This window comes from Phyllobates terribilis, unplaced genomic scaffold (genome assembly GCF_046119375.1).
Source record: "Phyllobates terribilis strain yellow unplaced genomic scaffold, ASM4611937v1 Scaffold_7810__1_contigs__length_35260, whole genome shotgun sequence".
NCBI classification, from domain to species: Eukaryota; Metazoa; Chordata; class Amphibia; order Anura; family Dendrobatidae; genus Phyllobates; species Phyllobates terribilis.
This window is the reverse complement of record NW_027370550.1, coordinates 1-17732: the sequence shown is the minus strand read 5'-3', so window position 1 is coordinate 17732 and position 17732 is coordinate 1. Positions and strand designations below refer to the sequence as shown.

General features: G+C 45.8%; 49 non-coding genes across 49 annotated transcripts; all 49 read left to right on the top strand.

Annotated features, from left to right (window-relative positions):
* Nucleotides 1-534: 534 nt before the first annotated feature.
* On the top strand, nucleotides 535-607 carry TRNAR-ACG (transfer RNA arginine (anticodon ACG)). The gene has a single exon. It is a non-coding gene; the product is annotated as a tRNA-Arg (tRNA).
* Nucleotides 608-615: 8 nt separating this feature from the next.
* Nucleotides 616-687, top strand: TRNAH-GUG (transfer RNA histidin (anticodon GUG)). The gene has a single exon. It is a non-coding gene; the product is annotated as a tRNA-His (tRNA).
* Nucleotides 688-1226: 539 nt separating this feature from the next.
* Nucleotides 1227-1299, top strand: TRNAR-ACG (transfer RNA arginine (anticodon ACG)). The gene has a single exon. It is a non-coding gene; the product is annotated as a tRNA-Arg (tRNA).
* An 8-nt stretch (nucleotides 1300-1307) lies between these two features.
* Nucleotides 1308-1379, top strand: TRNAH-GUG (transfer RNA histidin (anticodon GUG)). Its single transcript has one exon. It is a non-coding gene; the product is annotated as a tRNA-His (tRNA).
* A 539-nt stretch (nucleotides 1380-1918) lies between these two features.
* TRNAR-ACG (transfer RNA arginine (anticodon ACG)) lies at nucleotides 1919-1991 on the top strand. The gene has a single exon. It is a non-coding gene; the product is annotated as a tRNA-Arg (tRNA).
* Nucleotides 1992-1999: 8 nt separating this feature from the next.
* TRNAH-GUG (transfer RNA histidin (anticodon GUG)) lies at nucleotides 2000-2071 on the top strand. Its single transcript has one exon. It is a non-coding gene; the product is annotated as a tRNA-His (tRNA).
* A 539-nt stretch (nucleotides 2072-2610) lies between these two features.
* TRNAR-ACG (transfer RNA arginine (anticodon ACG)) lies at nucleotides 2611-2683 on the top strand. Its single transcript has one exon. It is a non-coding gene; the product is annotated as a tRNA-Arg (tRNA).
* Nucleotides 2684-2691: 8 nt separating this feature from the next.
* Nucleotides 2692-2763, top strand: TRNAH-GUG (transfer RNA histidin (anticodon GUG)). The gene has a single exon. It is a non-coding gene; the product is annotated as a tRNA-His (tRNA).
* A 539-nt stretch (nucleotides 2764-3302) lies between these two features.
* On the top strand, nucleotides 3303-3375 carry TRNAR-ACG (transfer RNA arginine (anticodon ACG)). Its single transcript has one exon. It is a non-coding gene; the product is annotated as a tRNA-Arg (tRNA).
* Nucleotides 3376-3383: 8 nt separating this feature from the next.
* Nucleotides 3384-3455, top strand: TRNAH-GUG (transfer RNA histidin (anticodon GUG)). Its single transcript has one exon. It is a non-coding gene; the product is annotated as a tRNA-His (tRNA).
* A 539-nt stretch (nucleotides 3456-3994) lies between these two features.
* On the top strand, nucleotides 3995-4067 carry TRNAR-ACG (transfer RNA arginine (anticodon ACG)). The gene has a single exon. It is a non-coding gene; the product is annotated as a tRNA-Arg (tRNA).
* Nucleotides 4068-4075: 8 nt separating this feature from the next.
* TRNAH-GUG (transfer RNA histidin (anticodon GUG)) lies at nucleotides 4076-4147 on the top strand. Its single transcript has one exon. It is a non-coding gene; the product is annotated as a tRNA-His (tRNA).
* Nucleotides 4148-4686: 539 nt separating this feature from the next.
* TRNAR-ACG (transfer RNA arginine (anticodon ACG)) lies at nucleotides 4687-4759 on the top strand. The gene has a single exon. It is a non-coding gene; the product is annotated as a tRNA-Arg (tRNA).
* Nucleotides 4760-4767: 8 nt separating this feature from the next.
* Nucleotides 4768-4839, top strand: TRNAH-GUG (transfer RNA histidin (anticodon GUG)). The gene has a single exon. It is a non-coding gene; the product is annotated as a tRNA-His (tRNA).
* Nucleotides 4840-5378: 539 nt separating this feature from the next.
* TRNAR-ACG (transfer RNA arginine (anticodon ACG)) lies at nucleotides 5379-5451 on the top strand. Its single transcript has one exon. It is a non-coding gene; the product is annotated as a tRNA-Arg (tRNA).
* Nucleotides 5452-5459: 8 nt separating this feature from the next.
* Nucleotides 5460-5531, top strand: TRNAH-GUG (transfer RNA histidin (anticodon GUG)). Its single transcript has one exon. It is a non-coding gene; the product is annotated as a tRNA-His (tRNA).
* A 539-nt stretch (nucleotides 5532-6070) lies between these two features.
* TRNAR-ACG (transfer RNA arginine (anticodon ACG)) lies at nucleotides 6071-6143 on the top strand. Its single transcript has one exon. It is a non-coding gene; the product is annotated as a tRNA-Arg (tRNA).
* Nucleotides 6144-6151: 8 nt separating this feature from the next.
* On the top strand, nucleotides 6152-6223 carry TRNAH-GUG (transfer RNA histidin (anticodon GUG)). Its single transcript has one exon. It is a non-coding gene; the product is annotated as a tRNA-His (tRNA).
* A 539-nt stretch (nucleotides 6224-6762) lies between these two features.
* On the top strand, nucleotides 6763-6835 carry TRNAR-ACG (transfer RNA arginine (anticodon ACG)). The gene has a single exon. It is a non-coding gene; the product is annotated as a tRNA-Arg (tRNA).
* Nucleotides 6836-6843: 8 nt separating this feature from the next.
* Nucleotides 6844-6915, top strand: TRNAH-GUG (transfer RNA histidin (anticodon GUG)). The gene has a single exon. It is a non-coding gene; the product is annotated as a tRNA-His (tRNA).
* A 539-nt stretch (nucleotides 6916-7454) lies between these two features.
* Nucleotides 7455-7527, top strand: TRNAR-ACG (transfer RNA arginine (anticodon ACG)). Its single transcript has one exon. It is a non-coding gene; the product is annotated as a tRNA-Arg (tRNA).
* Nucleotides 7528-7535: 8 nt separating this feature from the next.
* TRNAH-GUG (transfer RNA histidin (anticodon GUG)) lies at nucleotides 7536-7607 on the top strand. The gene has a single exon. It is a non-coding gene; the product is annotated as a tRNA-His (tRNA).
* A 539-nt stretch (nucleotides 7608-8146) lies between these two features.
* On the top strand, nucleotides 8147-8219 carry TRNAR-ACG (transfer RNA arginine (anticodon ACG)). Its single transcript has one exon. It is a non-coding gene; the product is annotated as a tRNA-Arg (tRNA).
* An 8-nt stretch (nucleotides 8220-8227) lies between these two features.
* On the top strand, nucleotides 8228-8299 carry TRNAH-GUG (transfer RNA histidin (anticodon GUG)). The gene has a single exon. It is a non-coding gene; the product is annotated as a tRNA-His (tRNA).
* A 539-nt stretch (nucleotides 8300-8838) lies between these two features.
* On the top strand, nucleotides 8839-8911 carry TRNAR-ACG (transfer RNA arginine (anticodon ACG)). Its single transcript has one exon. It is a non-coding gene; the product is annotated as a tRNA-Arg (tRNA).
* Nucleotides 8912-8919: 8 nt separating this feature from the next.
* TRNAH-GUG (transfer RNA histidin (anticodon GUG)) lies at nucleotides 8920-8991 on the top strand. The gene has a single exon. It is a non-coding gene; the product is annotated as a tRNA-His (tRNA).
* Nucleotides 8992-9530: 539 nt separating this feature from the next.
* On the top strand, nucleotides 9531-9603 carry TRNAR-ACG (transfer RNA arginine (anticodon ACG)). The gene has a single exon. It is a non-coding gene; the product is annotated as a tRNA-Arg (tRNA).
* An 8-nt stretch (nucleotides 9604-9611) lies between these two features.
* TRNAH-GUG (transfer RNA histidin (anticodon GUG)) lies at nucleotides 9612-9683 on the top strand. Its single transcript has one exon. It is a non-coding gene; the product is annotated as a tRNA-His (tRNA).
* A 539-nt stretch (nucleotides 9684-10222) lies between these two features.
* On the top strand, nucleotides 10223-10295 carry TRNAR-ACG (transfer RNA arginine (anticodon ACG)). Its single transcript has one exon. It is a non-coding gene; the product is annotated as a tRNA-Arg (tRNA).
* An 8-nt stretch (nucleotides 10296-10303) lies between these two features.
* TRNAH-GUG (transfer RNA histidin (anticodon GUG)) lies at nucleotides 10304-10375 on the top strand. Its single transcript has one exon. It is a non-coding gene; the product is annotated as a tRNA-His (tRNA).
* A 539-nt stretch (nucleotides 10376-10914) lies between these two features.
* Nucleotides 10915-10987, top strand: TRNAR-ACG (transfer RNA arginine (anticodon ACG)). Its single transcript has one exon. It is a non-coding gene; the product is annotated as a tRNA-Arg (tRNA).
* An 8-nt stretch (nucleotides 10988-10995) lies between these two features.
* TRNAH-GUG (transfer RNA histidin (anticodon GUG)) lies at nucleotides 10996-11067 on the top strand. The gene has a single exon. It is a non-coding gene; the product is annotated as a tRNA-His (tRNA).
* Nucleotides 11068-11606: 539 nt separating this feature from the next.
* On the top strand, nucleotides 11607-11679 carry TRNAR-ACG (transfer RNA arginine (anticodon ACG)). The gene has a single exon. It is a non-coding gene; the product is annotated as a tRNA-Arg (tRNA).
* Nucleotides 11680-11687: 8 nt separating this feature from the next.
* Nucleotides 11688-11759, top strand: TRNAH-GUG (transfer RNA histidin (anticodon GUG)). The gene has a single exon. It is a non-coding gene; the product is annotated as a tRNA-His (tRNA).
* Nucleotides 11760-12298: 539 nt separating this feature from the next.
* TRNAR-ACG (transfer RNA arginine (anticodon ACG)) lies at nucleotides 12299-12371 on the top strand. Its single transcript has one exon. It is a non-coding gene; the product is annotated as a tRNA-Arg (tRNA).
* Nucleotides 12372-12379: 8 nt separating this feature from the next.
* TRNAH-GUG (transfer RNA histidin (anticodon GUG)) lies at nucleotides 12380-12451 on the top strand. The gene has a single exon. It is a non-coding gene; the product is annotated as a tRNA-His (tRNA).
* Nucleotides 12452-12990: 539 nt separating this feature from the next.
* TRNAR-ACG (transfer RNA arginine (anticodon ACG)) lies at nucleotides 12991-13063 on the top strand. The gene has a single exon. It is a non-coding gene; the product is annotated as a tRNA-Arg (tRNA).
* Nucleotides 13064-13071: 8 nt separating this feature from the next.
* Nucleotides 13072-13143, top strand: TRNAH-GUG (transfer RNA histidin (anticodon GUG)). The gene has a single exon. It is a non-coding gene; the product is annotated as a tRNA-His (tRNA).
* A 539-nt stretch (nucleotides 13144-13682) lies between these two features.
* TRNAR-ACG (transfer RNA arginine (anticodon ACG)) lies at nucleotides 13683-13755 on the top strand. The gene has a single exon. It is a non-coding gene; the product is annotated as a tRNA-Arg (tRNA).
* Nucleotides 13756-13763: 8 nt separating this feature from the next.
* On the top strand, nucleotides 13764-13835 carry TRNAH-GUG (transfer RNA histidin (anticodon GUG)). The gene has a single exon. It is a non-coding gene; the product is annotated as a tRNA-His (tRNA).
* A 539-nt stretch (nucleotides 13836-14374) lies between these two features.
* TRNAR-ACG (transfer RNA arginine (anticodon ACG)) lies at nucleotides 14375-14447 on the top strand. Its single transcript has one exon. It is a non-coding gene; the product is annotated as a tRNA-Arg (tRNA).
* An 8-nt stretch (nucleotides 14448-14455) lies between these two features.
* TRNAH-GUG (transfer RNA histidin (anticodon GUG)) lies at nucleotides 14456-14527 on the top strand. Its single transcript has one exon. It is a non-coding gene; the product is annotated as a tRNA-His (tRNA).
* Nucleotides 14528-15066: 539 nt separating this feature from the next.
* Nucleotides 15067-15139, top strand: TRNAR-ACG (transfer RNA arginine (anticodon ACG)). The gene has a single exon. It is a non-coding gene; the product is annotated as a tRNA-Arg (tRNA).
* An 8-nt stretch (nucleotides 15140-15147) lies between these two features.
* Nucleotides 15148-15219, top strand: TRNAH-GUG (transfer RNA histidin (anticodon GUG)). Its single transcript has one exon. It is a non-coding gene; the product is annotated as a tRNA-His (tRNA).
* A 539-nt stretch (nucleotides 15220-15758) lies between these two features.
* Nucleotides 15759-15831, top strand: TRNAR-ACG (transfer RNA arginine (anticodon ACG)). Its single transcript has one exon. It is a non-coding gene; the product is annotated as a tRNA-Arg (tRNA).
* Nucleotides 15832-15839: 8 nt separating this feature from the next.
* Nucleotides 15840-15911, top strand: TRNAH-GUG (transfer RNA histidin (anticodon GUG)). The gene has a single exon. It is a non-coding gene; the product is annotated as a tRNA-His (tRNA).
* Nucleotides 15912-16450: 539 nt separating this feature from the next.
* TRNAR-ACG (transfer RNA arginine (anticodon ACG)) lies at nucleotides 16451-16523 on the top strand. Its single transcript has one exon. It is a non-coding gene; the product is annotated as a tRNA-Arg (tRNA).
* An 8-nt stretch (nucleotides 16524-16531) lies between these two features.
* TRNAH-GUG (transfer RNA histidin (anticodon GUG)) lies at nucleotides 16532-16603 on the top strand. Its single transcript has one exon. It is a non-coding gene; the product is annotated as a tRNA-His (tRNA).
* A 539-nt stretch (nucleotides 16604-17142) lies between these two features.
* On the top strand, nucleotides 17143-17215 carry TRNAR-ACG (transfer RNA arginine (anticodon ACG)). The gene has a single exon. It is a non-coding gene; the product is annotated as a tRNA-Arg (tRNA).
* Nucleotides 17216-17732: the final 517 nt, after the last annotated feature.

Genomic DNA, 17732 nt, shown 5'->3' with positions numbered 1-17732 from the left:
TGCATTCTGCGCAAAGCTTTAAATGAGCTGCTTTTGGATCTTTTGCAATCAGTAAATAGACAACACACTTCATCTCCTGCATGAATTCTTCTTCTCTTTGCATTCTCTTCTTCTACTTGGTGGATTTCTGCCAAGTAGTCATTTTGCCTCCTCATAAAATTGGAGACAAATAGATACCTCACAAATGACCAGTATATTTAGACAGAAATAAACACTAGTAATGAGCGAGCGTGCTCGGCACTTGTCGATTGAGCATCGAGCATCGGGGTACTCGGGTACGCTAGTTACTCGATCGAGTAACGGGTGGCGCTCGAGACTTTCTCTCTCTCTCTCTTTCTCTCTCATCGAGTACCAAGCACTCGAGCTTTCTAGTGCTCGATCATCACTAATAAACAACAAACTTCCTCTCCTGCATGATTTTTTTCTTCCCATCGACTCTTATCTGCCAAGTAAGCACTTATGGCAATGGCACCCTGTTGCAGGTTTTCCTTTGCTTTAGCAATATGGTGCAGGAGTAAGCAAGCTTCTTCAACAGGGCCAGTGGCGCAATGGATAACGCGTCTGACTACGGATCAGAAGATTGTAGGTTCGACTCCTACCTGGCTCGAGAATGTTGCCGTGATCGTATAGTGGTTAGTACTCTGCGTTGTGGCCGCAGCAACCCCGGTTCGAATCCGGGTCACGGCATCTTATGCATTCTGCGCAAAGCTTTAAATGAGCTGCTTTTGGATCTTTTGCAATCAGTAAATAGACAACACACTTCATCTCCTGCATGAATTCTTCTTCTCTTTGCATTCTCTTCTTCTACTTGGTGGATTTCTGCCAAGTAGTCATTTTGCCTCCTCATAAAATTGGAGACAAATAGATACCTCACAAATGACCAGTATATTTAGACAGAAATAAACACTAGTAATGAGCGAGCGTGCTCGGCACTTGTCGATTGAGCATCGAGCATCGGGGTACTCGGGTACGCTAGTTACTCGATCGAGTAACGGGTGGCGCTCGAGACTTTCTCTCTCTCTCTCTTTCTCTCTCATCGAGTACCAAGCACTCGAGCTTTCTAGTGCTCGATCATCACTAATAAACAACAAACTTCCTCTCCTGCATGATTTTTTTCTTCCCATCGACTCTTATCTGCCAAGTAAGCACTTATGGCAATGGCACCCTGTTGCAGGTTTTCCTTTGCTTTAGCAATATGGTGCAGGAGTAAGCAAGCTTCTTCAACAGGGCCAGTGGCGCAATGGATAACGCGTCTGACTACGGATCAGAAGATTGTAGGTTCGACTCCTAGCTGGCTCGAGAATGTTGCCGTGATCGTATAGTGGTTAGTACTCTGCGTTGTGGCCGCAGCAACCCCGGTTCGAATCCGGGTCACGGCATCTTATGCATTCTGCGCAAAGCTTTAAATGAGCTGCTTTTGGATCTTTTGCAATCAGTAAATAGACAACACACTTCATCTCCTGCATGAATTCTTCTTCTCTTTGCATTCTCTTCTTCTACTTGGTGGATTTCTGCCAAGTAGTCATTTTGCCTCCTCATAAAATTGGAGACAAATAGATACCTCACAAATGACCAGTATATTTAGACAGAAATAAACACTAGTAATGAGCGAGCGTGCTCGGCACTTGTCGATTGAGCATCGAGCATCGGGGTACTCGGGTACGCTAGTTACTCGATCGAGTAACGGGTGGCGCTCGAGACTTTCTCTCTCTCTCTCTTTCTCTCTCATCGAGTACCAAGCACTCGAGCTTTCTAGTGCTCGATCATCACTAATAAACAACAAACTTCCTCTCCTGCATGATTTTTTTCTTCCCATCGACTCTTATCTGCCAAGTAAGCACTTATGGCAATGGCACCCTGTTGCAGGTTTTCCTTTGCTTTAGCAATATGGTGCAGGAGTAAGCAAGCTTCTTCAACAGGGCCAGTGGCGCAATGGATAACGCGTCTGACTACGGATCAGAAGATTGTAGGTTCGACTCCTACCTGGCTCGAGAATGTTGCCGTGATCGTATAGTGGTTAGTACTCTGCGTTGTGGCCGCAGCAACCCCGGTTCGAATCCGGGTCACGGCATCTTATGCATTCTGCGCAAAGCTTTAAATGAGCTGCTTTTGGATCTTTTGCAATCAGTAAATAGACAACACACTTCATCTCCTGCATGAATTCTTCTTCTCTTTGCATTCTCTTCTTCTACTTGGTGGATTTCTGCCAAGTAGTCATTTTGCCTCCTCATAAAATTGGAGACAAATAGATACCTCACAAATGACCAGTATATTTAGACAGAAATAAACACTAGTAATGAGCGAGCGTGCTCGGCACTTGTCGATTGAGCATCGAGCATCGGGGTACTCGGGTACGCTAGTTACTCGATCGAGTAACGGGTGGCGCTCGAGACTTTCTCTCTCTCTCTCTTTCTCTCTCATCGAGTACCAAGCACTCGAGCTTTCTAGTGCTCGATCATCACTAATAAACAACAAACTTCCTCTCCTGCATGATTTTTTTCTTCCCATCGACTCTTATCTGCCAAGTAAGCACTTATGGCAATGGCACCCTGTTGCAGGTTTTCCTTTGCTTTAGCAATATGGTGCAGGAGTAAGCAAGCTTCTTCAACAGGGCCAGTGGCGCAATGGATAACGCGTCTGACTACGGATCAGAAGATTGTAGGTTCGACTCCTACCTGGCTCGAGAATGTTGCCGTGATCGTATAGTGGTTAGTACTCTGCGTTGTGGCCGCAGCAACCCCGGTTCGAATCCGGGTCACGGCATCTTATGCATTCTGCGCAAAGCTTTAAATGAGCTGCTTTTGGATCTTTTGCAATCAGTAAATAGACAACACACTTCATCTCCTGCATGAATTCTTCTTCTCTTTGCATTCTCTTCTTCTACTTGGTGGATTTCTGCCAAGTAGTCATTTTGCCTCCTCATAAAATTGGAGACAAATAGATACCTCACAAATGACCAGTATATTTAGACAGAAATAAACACTAGTAATGAGCGAGCGTGCTCGGCACTTGTCGATTGAGCATCGAGCATCGGGGTACTCGGGTACGCTAGTTACTCGATCGAGTAACGGGTGGCGCTCGAGACTTTCTCTCTCTCTCTCTTTCTCTCTCATCGAGTACCAAGCACTCGAGCTTTCTAGTGCTCGATCATCACTAATAAACAACAAACTTCCTCTCCTGCATGATTTTTTTCTTCCCATCGACTCTTATCTGCCAAGTAAGCACTTATGGCAATGGCACCCTGTTGCAGGTTTTCCTTTGCTTTAGCAATATGGTGCAGGAGTAAGCAAGCTTCTTCAACAGGGCCAGTGGCGCAATGGATAACGCGTCTGACTACGGATCAGAAGATTGTAGGTTCGACTCCTACCTGGCTCGAGAATGTTGCCGTGATCGTATAGTGGTTAGTACTCTGCGTTGTGGCCGCAGCAACCCCGGTTCGAATCCGGGTCACGGCATCTTATGCATTCTGCGCAAAGCTTTAAATGAGCTGCTTTTGGATCTTTTGCAATCAGTAAATAGACAACACACTTCATCTCCTGCATGAATTCTTCTTCTCTTTGCATTCTCTTCTTCTACTTGGTGGATTTCTGCCAAGTAGTCATTTTGCCTCCTCATAAAATTGGAGACAAATAGATACCTCACAAATGACCAGTATATTTAGACAGAAATAAACACTAGTAATGAGCGAGCGTGCTCGGCACTTGTCGATTGAGCATCGAGCATCGGGGTACTCGGGTACGCTAGTTACTCGATCGAGTAACGGGTGGCGCTCGAGACTTTCTCTCTCTCTCTCTTTCTCTCTCATCGAGTACCAAGCACTCGAGCTTTCTAGTGCTCGATCATCACTAATAAACAACAAACTTCCTCTCCTGCATGATTTTTTTCTTCCCATCGACTCTTATCTGCCAAGTAAGCACTTATGGCAATGGCACCCTGTTGCAGGTTTTCCTTTGCTTTAGCAATATGGTGCAGGAGTAAGCAAGCTTCTTCAACAGGGCCAGTGGCGCAATGGATAACGCGTCTGACTACGGATCAGAAGATTGTAGGTTCGACTCCTACCTGGCTCGAGAATGTTGCCGTGATCGTATAGTGGTTAGTACTCTGCGTTGTGGCCGCAGCAACCCCGGTTCGAATCCGGGTCACGGCATCTTATGCATTCTGCGCAAAGCTTTAAATGAGCTGCTTTTGGATCTTTTGCAATCAGTAAATAGACAACACACTTCATCTCCTGCATGAATTCTTCTTCTCTTTGCATTCTCTTCTTCTACTTGGTGGATTTCTGCCAAGTAGTCATTTTGCCTCCTCATAAAATTGGAGACAAATAGATACCTCACAAATGACCAGTATATTTAGACAGAAATAAACACTAGTAATGAGCGAGCGTGCTCGGCACTTGTCGATTGAGCATCGAGCATCGGGGTACTCGGGTACGCTAGTTACTCGATCGAGTAACGGGTGGCGCTCGAGACTTTCTCTCTCTCTCTCTTTCTCTCTCATCGAGTACCAAGCACTCGAGCTTTCTAGTGCTCGATCATCACTAATAAACAACAAACTTCCTCTCCTGCATGATTTTTTTCTTCCCATCGACTCTTATCTGCCAAGTAAGCACTTATGGCAATGGCACCCTGTTGCAGGTTTTCCTTTGCTTTAGCAATATGGTGCAGGAGTAAGCAAGCTTCTTCAACAGGGCCAGTGGCGCAATGGATAACGCGTCTGACTACGGATCAGAAGATTGTAGGTTCGACTCCTACCTGGCTCGAGAATGTTGCCGTGATCGTATAGTGGTTAGTACTCTGCGTTGTGGCCGCAGCAACCCCGGTTCGAATCCGGGTCACGGCATCTTATGCATTCTGCGCAAAGCTTTAAATGAGCTGCTTTTGGATCTTTTGCAATCAGTAAATAGACAACACACTTCATCTCCTGCATGAATTCTTCTTCTCTTTGCATTCTCTTCTTCTACTTGGTGGATTTCTGCCAAGTAGTCATTTTGCCTCCTCATAAAATTGGAGACAAATAGATACCTCACAAATGACCAGTATATTTAGACAGAAATAAACACTAGTAATGAGCGAGCGTGCTCGGCACTTGTCGATTGAGCATCGAGCATCGGGGTACTCGGGTACGCTAGTTACTCGATCGAGTAACGGGTGGCGCTCGAGACTTTCTCTCTCTCTCTCTTTCTCTCTCATCGAGTACCAAGCACTCGAGCTTTCTAGTGCTCGATCATCACTAATAAACAACAAACTTCCTCTCCTGCATGATTTTTTTCTTCCCATCGACTCTTATCTGCCAAGTAAGCACTTATGGCAATGGCACCCTGTTGCAGGTTTTCCTTTGCTTTAGCAATATGGTGCAGGAGTAAGCAAGCTTCTTCAACAGGGCCAGTGGCGCAATGGATAACGCGTCTGACTACGGATCAGAAGATTGTAGGTTCGACTCCTACCTGGCTCGAGAATGTTGCCGTGATCGTATAGTGGTTAGTACTCTGCGTTGTGGCCGCAGCAACCCCGGTTCGAATCCGGGTCACGGCATCTTATGCATTCTGCGCAAAGCTTTAAATGAGCTGCTTTTGGATCTTTTGCAATCAGTAAATAGACAACACACTTCATCTCCTGCATGAATTCTTCTTCTCTTTGCATTCTCTTCTTCTACTTGGTGGATTTCTGCCAAGTAGTCATTTTGCCTCCTCATAAAATTGGAGACAAATAGATACCTCACAAATGACCAGTATATTTAGACAGAAATAAACACTAGTAATGAGCGAGCGTGCTCGGCACTTGTCGATTGAGCATCGAGCATCGGGGTACTCGGGTACGCTAGTTACTCGATCGAGTAACGGGTGGCGCTCGAGACTTTCTCTCTCTCTCTCTTTCTCTCTCATCGAGTACCAAGCACTCGAGCTTTCTAGTGCTCGATCATCACTAATAAACAACAAACTTCCTCTCCTGCATGATTTTTTTCTTCCCATCGACTCTTATCTGCCAAGTAAGCACTTATGGCAATGGCACCCTGTTGCAGGTTTTCCTTTGCTTTAGCAATATGGTGCAGGAGTAAGCAAGCTTCTTCAACAGGGCCAGTGGCGCAATGGATAACGCGTCTGACTACGGATCAGAAGATTGTAGGTTCGACTCCTACCTGGCTCGAGAATGTTGCCGTGATCGTATAGTGGTTAGTACTCTGCGTTGTGGCCGCAGCAACCCCGGTTCGAATCCGGGTCACGGCATCTTATGCATTCTGCGCAAAGCTTTAAATGAGCTGCTTTTGGATCTTTTGCAATCAGTAAATAGACAACACACTTCATCTCCTGCATGAATTCTTCTTCTCTTTGCATTCTCTTCTTCTACTTGGTGGATTTCTGCCAAGTAGTCATTTTGCCTCCTCATAAAATTGGAGACAAATAGATACCTCACAAATGACCAGTATATTTAGACAGAAATAAACACTAGTAATGAGCGAGCGTGCTCGGCACTTGTCGATTGAGCATCGAGCATCGGGGTACTCGGGTACGCTAGTTACTCGATCGAGTAACGGGTGGCGCTCGAGACTTTCTCTCTCTCTCTCTTTCTCTCTCATCGAGTACCAAGCACTCGAGCTTTCTAGTGCTCGATCATCACTAATAAACAACAAACTTCCTCTCCTGCATGATTTTTTTCTTCCCATCGACTCTTATCTGCCAAGTAAGCACTTATGGCAATGGCACCCTGTTGCAGGTTTTCCTTTGCTTTAGCAATATGGTGCAGGAGTAAGCAAGCTTCTTCAACAGGGCCAGTGGCGCAATGGATAACGCGTCTGACTACGGATCAGAAGATTGTAGGTTCGACTCCTACCTGGCTCGAGAATGTTGCCGTGATCGTATAGTGGTTAGTACTCTGCGTTGTGGCCGCAGCAACCCCGGTTCGAATCCGGGTCACGGCATCTTATGCATTCTGCGCAAAGCTTTAAATGAGCTGCTTTTGGATCTTTTGCAATCAGTAAATAGACAACACACTTCATCTCCTGCATGAATTCTTCTTCTCTTTGCATTCTCTTCTTCTACTTGGTGGATTTCTGCCAAGTAGTCATTTTGCCTCCTCATAAAATTGGAGACAAATAGATACCTCACAAATGACCAGTATATTTAGACAGAAATAAACACTAGTAATGAGCGAGCGTGCTCGGCACTTGTCGATTGAGCATCGAGCATCGGGGTACTCGGGTACGCTAGTTACTCGATCGAGTAACGGGTGGCGCTCGAGACTTTCTCTCTCTCTCTCTTTCTCTCTCATCGAGTACCAAGCACTCGAGCTTTCTAGTGCTCGATCATCACTAATAAACAACAAACTTCCTCTCCTGCATGATTTTTTTCTTCCCATCGACTCTTATCTGCCAAGTAAGCACTTATGGCAATGGCACCCTGTTGCAGGTTTTCCTTTGCTTTAGCAATATGGTGCAGGAGTAAGCAAGCTTCTTCAACAGGGCCAGTGGCGCAATGGATAACGCGTCTGACTACGGATCAGAAGATTGTAGGTTCGACTCCTACCTGGCTCGAGAATGTTGCCGTGATCGTATAGTGGTTAGTACTCTGCGTTGTGGCCGCAGCAACCCCGGTTCGAATCCGGGTCACGGCATCTTATGCATTCTGCGCAAAGCTTTAAATGAGCTGCTTTTGGATCTTTTGCAATCAGTAAATAGACAACACACTTCATCTCCTGCATGAATTCTTCTTCTCTTTGCATTCTCTTCTTCTACTTGGTGGATTTCTGCCAAGTAGTCATTTTGCCTCCTCATAAAATTGGAGACAAATAGATACCTCACAAATGACCAGTATATTTAGACAGAAATAAACACTAGTAATGAGCGAGCGTGCTCGGCACTTGTCGATTGAGCATCGAGCATCGGGGTACTCGGGTACGCTAGTTACTCGATCGAGTAACGGGTGGCGCTCGAGACTTTCTCTCTCTCTCTCTTTCTCTCTCATCGAGTACCAAGCACTCGAGCTTTCTAGTGCTCGATCATCACTAATAAACAACAAACTTCCTCTCCTGCATGATTTTTTTCTTCCCATCGACTCTTATCTGCCAAGTAAGCACTTATGGCAATGGCACCCTGTTGCAGGTTTTCCTTTGCTTTAGCAATATGGTGCAGGAGTAAGCAAGCTTCTTCAACAGGGCCAGTGGCGCAATGGATAACGCGTCTGACTACGGATCAGAAGATTGTAGGTTCGACTCCTACCTGGCTCGAGAATGTTGCCGTGATCGTATAGTGGTTAGTACTCTGCGTTGTGGCCGCAGCAACCCCGGTTCGAATCCGGGTCACGGCATCTTATGCATTCTGCGCAAAGCTTTAAATGAGCTGCTTTTGGATCTTTTGCAATCAGTAAATAGACAACACACTTCATCTCCTGCATGAATTCTTCTTCTCTTTGCATTCTCTTCTTCTACTTGGTGGATTTCTGCCAAGTAGTCATTTTGCCTCCTCATAAAATTGGAGACAAATAGATACCTCACAAATGACCAGTATATTTAGACAGAAATAAACACTAGTAATGAGCGAGCGTGCTCGGCACTTGTCGATTGAGCATCGAGCATCGGGGTACTCGGGTACGCTAGTTACTCGATCGAGTAACGGGTGGCGCTCGAGACTTTCTCTCTCTCTCTCTTTCTCTCTCATCGAGTACCAAGCACTCGAGCTTTCTAGTGCTCGATCATCACTAATAAACAACAAACTTCCTCTCCTGCATGATTTTTTTCTTCCCATCGACTCTTATCTGCCAAGTAAGCACTTATGGCAATGGCACCCTGTTGCAGGTTTTCCTTTGCTTTAGCAATATGGTGCAGGAGTAAGCAAGCTTCTTCAACAGGGCCAGTGGCGCAATGGATAACGCGTCTGACTACGGATCAGAAGATTGTAGGTTCGACTCCTACCTGGCTCGAGAATGTTGCCGTGATCGTATAGTGGTTAGTACTCTGCGTTGTGGCCGCAGCAACCCCGGTTCGAATCCGGGTCACGGCATCTTATGCATTCTGCGCAAAGCTTTAAATGAGCTGCTTTTGGATCTTTTGCAATCAGTAAATAGACAACACACTTCATCTCCTGCATGAATTCTTCTTCTCTTTGCATTCTCTTCTTCTACTTGGTGGATTTCTGCCAAGTAGTCATTTTGCCTCCTCATAAAATTGGAGACAAATAGATACCTCACAAATGACCAGTATATTTAGACAGAAATAAACACTAGTAATGAGCGAGCGTGCTCGGCACTTGTCGATTGAGCATCGAGCATCGGGGTACTCGGGTACGCTAGTTACTCGATCGAGTAACGGGTGGCGCTCGAGACTTTCTCTCTCTCTCTCTTTCTCTCTCATCGAGTACCAAGCACTCGAGCTTTCTAGTGCTCGATCATCACTAATAAACAACAAACTTCCTCTCCTGCATGATTTTTTTCTTCCCATCGACTCTTATCTGCCAAGTAAGCACTTATGGCAATGGCACCCTGTTGCAGGTTTTCCTTTGCTTTAGCAATATGGTGCAGGAGTAAGCAAGCTTCTTCAACAGGGCCAGTGGCGCAATGGATAACGCGTCTGACTACGGATCAGAAGATTGTAGGTTCGACTCCTACCTGGCTCGAGAATGTTGCCGTGATCGTATAGTGGTTAGTACTCTGCGTTGTGGCCGCAGCAACCCCGGTTCGAATCCGGGTCACGGCATCTTATGCATTCTGCGCAAAGCTTTAAATGAGCTGCTTTTGGATCTTTTGCAATCAGTAAATAGACAACACACTTCATCTCCTGCATGAATTCTTCTTCTCTTTGCATTCTCTTCTTCTACTTGGTGGATTTCTGCCAAGTAGTCATTTTGCCTCCTCATAAAATTGGAGACAAATAGATACCTCACAAATGACCAGTATATTTAGACAGAAATAAACACTAGTAATGAGCGAGCGTGCTCGGCACTTGTCGATTGAGCATCGAGCATCGGGGTACTCGGGTACGCTAGTTACTCGATCGAGTAACGGGTGGCGCTCGAGACTTTCTCTCTCTCTCTCTTTCTCTCTCATCGAGTACCAAGCACTCGAGCTTTCTAGTGCTCGATCATCACTAATAAACAACAAACTTCCTCTCCTGCATGATTTTTTTCTTCCCATCGACTCTTATCTGCCAAGTAAGCACTTATGGCAATGGCACCCTGTTGCAGGTTTTCCTTTGCTTTAGCAATATGGTGCAGGAGTAAGCAAGCTTCTTCAACAGGGCCAGTGGCGCAATGGATAACGCGTCTGACTACGGATCAGAAGATTGTAGGTTCGACTCCTACCTGGCTCGAGAATGTTGCCGTGATCGTATAGTGGTTAGTACTCTGCGTTGTGGCCGCAGCAACCCCGGTTCGAATCCGGGTCACGGCATCTTATGCATTCTGCGCAAAGCTTTAAATGAGCTGCTTTTGGATCTTTTGCAATCAGTAAATAGACAACACACTTCATCTCCTGCATGAATTCTTCTTCTCTTTGCATTCTCTTCTTCTACTTGGTGGATTTCTGCCAAGTAGTCATTTTGCCTCCTCATAAAATTGGAGACAAATAGATACCTCACAAATGACCAGTATATTTAGACAGAAATAAACACTAGTAATGAGCGAGCGTGCTCGGCACTTGTCGATTGAGCATCGAGCATCGGGGTACTCGGGTACGCTAGTTACTCGATCGAGTAACGGGTGGCGCTCGAGACTTTCTCTCTCTCTCTCTTTCTCTCTCATCGAGTACCAAGCACTCGAGCTTTCTAGTGCTCGATCATCACTAATAAACAACAAACTTCCTCTCCTGCATGATTTTTTTCTTCCCATCGACTCTTATCTGCCAAGTAAGCACTTATGGCAATGGCACCCTGTTGCAGGTTTTCCTTTGCTTTAGCAATATGGTGCAGGAGTAAGCAAGCTTCTTCAACAGGGCCAGTGGCGCAATGGATAACGCGTCTGACTACGGATCAGAAGATTGTAGGTTCGACTCCTACCTGGCTCGAGAATGTTGCCGTGATCGTATAGTGGTTAGTACTCTGCGTTGTGGCCGCAGCAACCCCGGTTCGAATCCGGGTCACGGCATCTTATGCATTCTGCGCAAAGCTTTAAATGAGCTGCTTTTGGATCTTTTGCAATCAGTAAATAGACAACACACTTCATCTCCTGCATGAATTCTTCTTCTCTTTGCATTCTCTTCTTCTACTTGGTGGATTTCTGCCAAGTAGTCATTTTGCCTCCTCATAAAATTGGAGACAAATAGATACCTCACAAATGACCAGTATATTTAGACAGAAATAAACACTAGTAATGAGCGAGCGTGCTCGGCACTTGTCGATTGAGCATCGAGCATCGGGGTACTCGGGTACGCTAGTTACTCGATCGAGTAACGGGTGGCGCTCGAGACTTTCTCTCTCTCTCTCTTTCTCTCTCATCGAGTACCAAGCACTCGAGCTTTCTAGTGCTCGATCATCACTAATAAACAACAAACTTCCTCTCCTGCATGATTTTTTTCTTCCCATCGACTCTTATCTGCCAAGTAAGCACTTATGGCAATGGCACCCTGTTGCAGGTTTTCCTTTGCTTTAGCAATATGGTGCAGGAGTAAGCAAGCTTCTTCAACAGGGCCAGTGGCGCAATGGATAACGCGTCTGACTACGGATCAGAAGATTGTAGGTTCGACTCCTACCTGGCTCGAGAATGTTGCCGTGATCGTATAGTGGTTAGTACTCTGCGTTGTGGCCGCAGCAACCCCGGTTCGAATCCGGGTCACGGCATCTTATGCATTCTGCGCAAAGCTTTAAATGAGCTGCTTTTGGATCTTTTGCAATCAGTAAATAGACAACACACTTCATCTCCTGCATGAATTCTTCTTCTCTTTGCATTCTCTTCTTCTACTTGGTGGATTTCTGCCAAGTAGTCATTTTGCCTCCTCATAAAATTGGAGACAAATAGATACCTCACAAATGACCAGTATATTTAGACAGAAATAAACACTAGTAATGAGCGAGCGTGCTCGGCACTTGTCGATTGAGCATCGAGCATCGGGGTACTCGGGTACGCTAGTTACTCGATCGAGTAACGGGTGGCGCTCGAGACTTTCTCTCTCTCTCTCTTTCTCTCTCATCGAGTACCAAGCACTCGAGCTTTCTAGTGCTCGATCATCACTAATAAACAACAAACTTCCTCTCCTGCATGATTTTTTTCTTCCCATCGACTCTTATCTGCCAAGTAAGCACTTATGGCAATGGCACCCTGTTGCAGGTTTTCCTTTGCTTTAGCAATATGGTGCAGGAGTAAGCAAGCTTCTTCAACAGGGCCAGTGGCGCAATGGATAACGCGTCTGACTACGGATCAGAAGATTGTAGGTTCGACTCCTACCTGGCTCGAGAATGTTGCCGTGATCGTATAGTGGTTAGTACTCTGCGTTGTGGCCGCAGCAACCCCGGTTCGAATCCGGGTCACGGCATCTTATGCATTCTGCGCAAAGCTTTAAATGAGCTGCTTTTGGATCTTTTGCAATCAGTAAATAGACAACACACTTCATCTCCTGCATGAATTCTTCTTCTCTTTGCATTCTCTTCTTCTACTTGGTGGATTTCTGCCAAGTAGTCATTTTGCCTCCTCATAAAATTGGAGACAAATAGATACCTCACAAATGACCAGTATATTTAGACAGAAATAAACACTAGTAATGAGCGAGCGTGCTCGGCACTTGTCGATTGAGCATCGAGCATCGGGGTACTCGGGTACGCTAGTTACTCGATCGAGTAACGGGTGGCGCTCGAGACTTTCTCTCTCTCTCTCTTTCTCTCTCATCGAGTACCAAGCACTCGAGCTTTCTAGTGCTCGATCATCACTAATAAACAACAAACTTCCTCTCCTGCATGATTTTTTTCTTCCCATCGACTCTTATCTGCCAAGTAAGCACTTATGGCAATGGCACCCTGTTGCAGGTTTTCCTTTGCTTTAGCAATATGGTGCAGGAGTAAGCAAGCTTCTTCAACAGGGCCAGTGGCGCAATGGATAACGCGTCTGACTACGGATCAGAAGATTGTAGGTTCGACTCCTACCTGGCTCGAGAATGTTGCCGTGATCGTATAGTGGTTAGTACTCTGCGTTGTGGCCGCAGCAACCCCGGTTCGAATCCGGGTCACGGCATCTTATGCATTCTGCGCCAAGCTTTAAATGAGCTGCTTTTGGATCTTTTGCAATCAGTAAATAGACAACACACTTCATCTCCTGCATGAATTCTTCTTCTCTTTGCATTCTCTTCTTCTACTTGGTGGATTTCTGCCAAGTAGTCATTTTGCCTCCTCATAAAATTGGAGACAAATAGATACCTCACAAATGACCAGTATATTTAGACAGAAATAAACACTAGTAATGAGCGAGCGTGCTCGGCACTTGTCGATTGAGCATCGAGCATCGGGGTACTCGGGTACGCTAGTTACTCGATCGAGTAACGGGTGGCGCTCGAGACTTTCTCTCTCTCTCTCTTTCTCTCTCATCGAGTACCAAGCACTCGAGCTTTCTAGTGCTCGATCATCACTAATAAACAACAAACTTCCTCTCCTGCATGATTTTTTTCTTCCCATCGACTCTTATCTGCCAAGTAAGCACTTATGGCAATGGCACCCTGTTGCAGGTTTTCCTTTGCTTTAGCAATATGGTGCAGGAGTAAGCAAGCTTCTTCAACAGGGCCAGTGGCGCAATGGATAACGCGTCTGACTACGGATCAGAAGATTGTAGGTTCGACTCCTACCTGGCTCGAGAATGTTGCCGTGATCGTATAGTGGTTAGTACTCTGCGTTGTGGCCGCAGCAACCCCGGTTCGAATCCGGGTCACGGCATCTTATGCATTCTGCGCCAAGCTTTAAATGAGCTGCTTTTGGATCTTTTGCAATCAGTAAATAGACAACACACTTCATCTCCTGCATGAATTCTTCTTCTCTTTGCATTCTCTTCTTCTACTTGGTGGATTTCTGCCAAGTAGTCATTTTGCCTCCTCATAAAATTGGAGACAAATAGATACCTCACAAATGACCAGTATATTTAGACAGAAATAAACACTAGTAATGAGCGAGCGTGCTCGGCACTTGTCGATTGAGCATCGAGCATCGGGGTACTCGGGTACGCTAGTTACTCGATCGAGTAACGGGTGGCGCTCGAGACTTTCTCTCTCTCTCTCTTTCTCTCTCATCGAGTACCAAGCACTCGAGCTTTCTAGTGCTCGATCATCACTAATAAACAACAAACTTCCTCTCCTGCATGATTTTTTTCTTCCCATCGACTCTTATCTGCCAAGTAAGCACTTATGGCAATGGCACCCTGTTGCAGGTTTTCCTTTGCTTTAGCAATATGGTGCAGGAGTAAGCAAGCTTCTTCAACAGGGCCAGTGGCGCAATGGATAACGCGTCTGACTACGGATCAGAAGATTGTAGGTTCGACTCCTACCTGGCTCGAGAATGTTGCCGTGATCGTATAGTGGTTAGTACTCTGCGTTGTGGCCGCAGCAACCCCGGTTCGAATCCGGGTCACGGCATCTTATGCATTCTGCGCAAAGCTTTAAATGAGCTGCTTTTGGATCTTTTGCAATCAGTAAATAGACAACACACTTCATCTCCTGCATGAATTCTTCTTCTCTTTGCATTCTCTTCTTCTACTTGGTGGATTTCTGCCAAGTAGTCATTTTGCCTCCTCATAAAATTGGAGACAAATAGATACCTCACAAATGACCAGTATATTTAGACAGAAATAAACACTAGTAATGAGCGAGCGTGCTCGGCACTTGTCGATTGAGCATCGAGCATCGGGGTACTCGGGTACGCTAGTTACTCGATCGAGTAACGGGTGGCGCTCGAGACTTTCTCTCTCTCTCTCTTTCTCTCTCATCGAGTACCAAGCACTCGAGCTTTCTAGTGCTCGATCATCACTAATAAACAACAAACTTCCTCTCCTGCATGATTTTTTTCTTCCCATCGACTCTTATCTGCCAAGTAAGCACTTATGGCAATGGCACCCTGTTGCAGGTTTTCCTTTGCTTTAGCAATATGGTGCAGGAGTAAGCAAGCTTCTTCAACAGGGCCAGTGGCGCAATGGATAACGCGTCTGACTACGGATCAGAAGATTGTAGGTTCGACTCCTACCTGGCTCGAGAATGTTGCCGTGATCGTATAGTGGTTAGTACTCTGCGTTGTGGCCGCAGCAACCCCGGTTCGAATCCGGGTCACGGCATCTTATGCATTCTGCGCAAAGCTTTAAATGAGCTGCTTTTGGATCTTTTGCAATCAGTAAATAGACAACACACTTCATCTCCTGCATGAATTCTTCTTCTCTTTGCATTCTCTTCTTCTACTTGGTGGATTTCTGCCAAGTAGTCATTTTGCCTCCTCATAAAATTGGAGACAAATAGATACCTCACAAATGACCAGTATATTTAGACAGAAATAAACACTAGTAATGAGCGAGCGTGCTCGGCACTTGTCGATTGAGCATCGAGCATCGGGGTACTCGGGTACGCTAGTTACTCGATCGAGTAACGGGTGGCGCTCGAGACTTTCTCTCTCTCTCTCTTTCTCTCTCATCGAGTACCAAGCACTCGAGCTTTCTAGTGCTCGATCATCACTAATAAACAACAAACTTCCTCTCCTGCATGATTTTTTTCTTCCCATCGACTCTTATCTGCCAAGTAAGCACTTATGGCAATGGCACCCTGTTGCAGGTTTTCCTTTGCTTTAGCAATATGGTGCAGGAGTAAGCAAGCTTCTTCAACAGGGCCAGTGGCGCAATGGATAACGCGTCTGACTACGGATCAGAAGATTGTAGGTTCGACTCCTACCTGGCTCGAGAATGTTGCCGTGATCGTATAGTGGTTAGTACTCTGCGTTGTGGCCGCAGCAACCCCGGTTCGAATCCGGGTCACGGCATCTTATGCATTCTGCGCAAAGCTTTAAATGAGCTGCTTTTGGATCTTTTGCAATCAGTAAATAGACAACACACTTCATCTCCTGCATGAATTCTTCTTCTCTTTGCATTCTCTTCTTCTACTTGGTGGATTTCTGCCAAGTAGTCATTTTGCCTCCTCATAAAATTGGAGACAAATAGATACCTCACAAATGACCAGTATATTTAGACAGAAATAAACACTAGTAATGAGCGAGCGTGCTCGGCACTTGTCGATTGAGCATCGAGCATCGGGGTACTCGGGTACGCTAGTTACTCGATCGAGTAACGGGTGGCGCTCGAGACTTTCTCTCTCTCTCTCTTTCTCTCTCATCGAGTACCAAGCACTCGAGCTTTCTAGTGCTCGATCATCACTAATAAACAACAAACTTCCTCTCCTGCATGATTTTTTTCTTCCCATCGACTCTTATCTGCCAAGTAAGCACTTATGGCAATGGCACCCTGTTGCAGGTTTTCCTTTGCTTTAGCAATATGGTGCAGGAGTAAGCAAGCTTCTTCAACAGGGCCAGTGGCGCAATGGATAACGCGTCTGACTACGGATCAGAAGATTGTAGGTTCGACTCCTACCTGGCTCGAGAATGTTGCCGTGATCGTATAGTGGTTAGTACTCTGCGTTGTGGCCGCAGCAACCCCGGTTCGAATCCGGGTCACGGCATCTTATGCATTCTGCGCAAAGCTTTAAATGAGCTGCTTTTGGATCTTTTGCAATCAGTAAATAGACAACACACTTCATCTCCTGCATGAATTCTTCTTCTCTTTGCATTCTCTTCTTCTACTTGGTGGATTTCTGCCAAGTAGTCATTTTGCCTCCTCATAAAATTGGAGACAAATAGATACCTCACAAATGACCAGTATATTTAGACAGAAATAAACACTAGTAATGAGCGAGCGTGCTCGGCACTTGTCGATTGAGCATCGAGCATCGGGGTACTCGGGTACGCTAGTTACTCGATCGAGTAACGGGTGGCGCTCGAGACTTTCTCTCTCTCTCTCTTTCTCTCTCATCGAGTACCAAGCACTCGAGCTTTCTAGTGCTCGATCATCACTAATAAACAACAAACTTCCTCTCCTGCATGATTTTTTTCTTCCCATCGACTCTTATCTGCCAAGTAAGCACTTATGGCAATGGCACCCTGTTGCAGGTTTTCCTTTGCTTTAGCAATATGGTGCAGGAGTAAGCAAGCTTCTTCAACAGGGCCAGTGGCGCAATGGATAACGCGTCTGACTACGGATCAGAAGATTGTAGGTTCGACTCCTACCTGGCTCAGAGAATGTTGCCGTGATCGTATAGTGGTTAGTACTCTGCGTTGTGGCCGCAGCAACCCGGTTCGAATCCGGGTCACGGCATCTTATGCATTCTGCGCAAAGCTTTAAATGAGCTGCTTTTGGATCTTTTGCAATCAGTAAATAGACAACACACTTCATCTCCTGCATGAATTCTTCTTCTCTTTGCATTCTCTTCTTCTACTTGGTGGATTTCTGCAAGTAGTCATTTTGCCTCCTCATAAAATTGGAGACAATAGATACCTCACAAATGACCAGTATATTTAGACAGAAATAAAACACTAGTAATGAGCGAGCGTGCTCGGCACTTGTCCGATTGAGCATCGAGCATCGGGGTACTCGGGTACGCTAGTGACTCGATCGAGTAACGGGTGGCGCTCGAGACTTTCTCCTCTCTCTCTCTTTCTCTCTCATCGAGTACCAAGCACCTCCGAGCTTTCTAGTGCTCGGATCCATCACTAATAAACAACAAACTTCCTCTCCTGCATGATTTTTTTCTT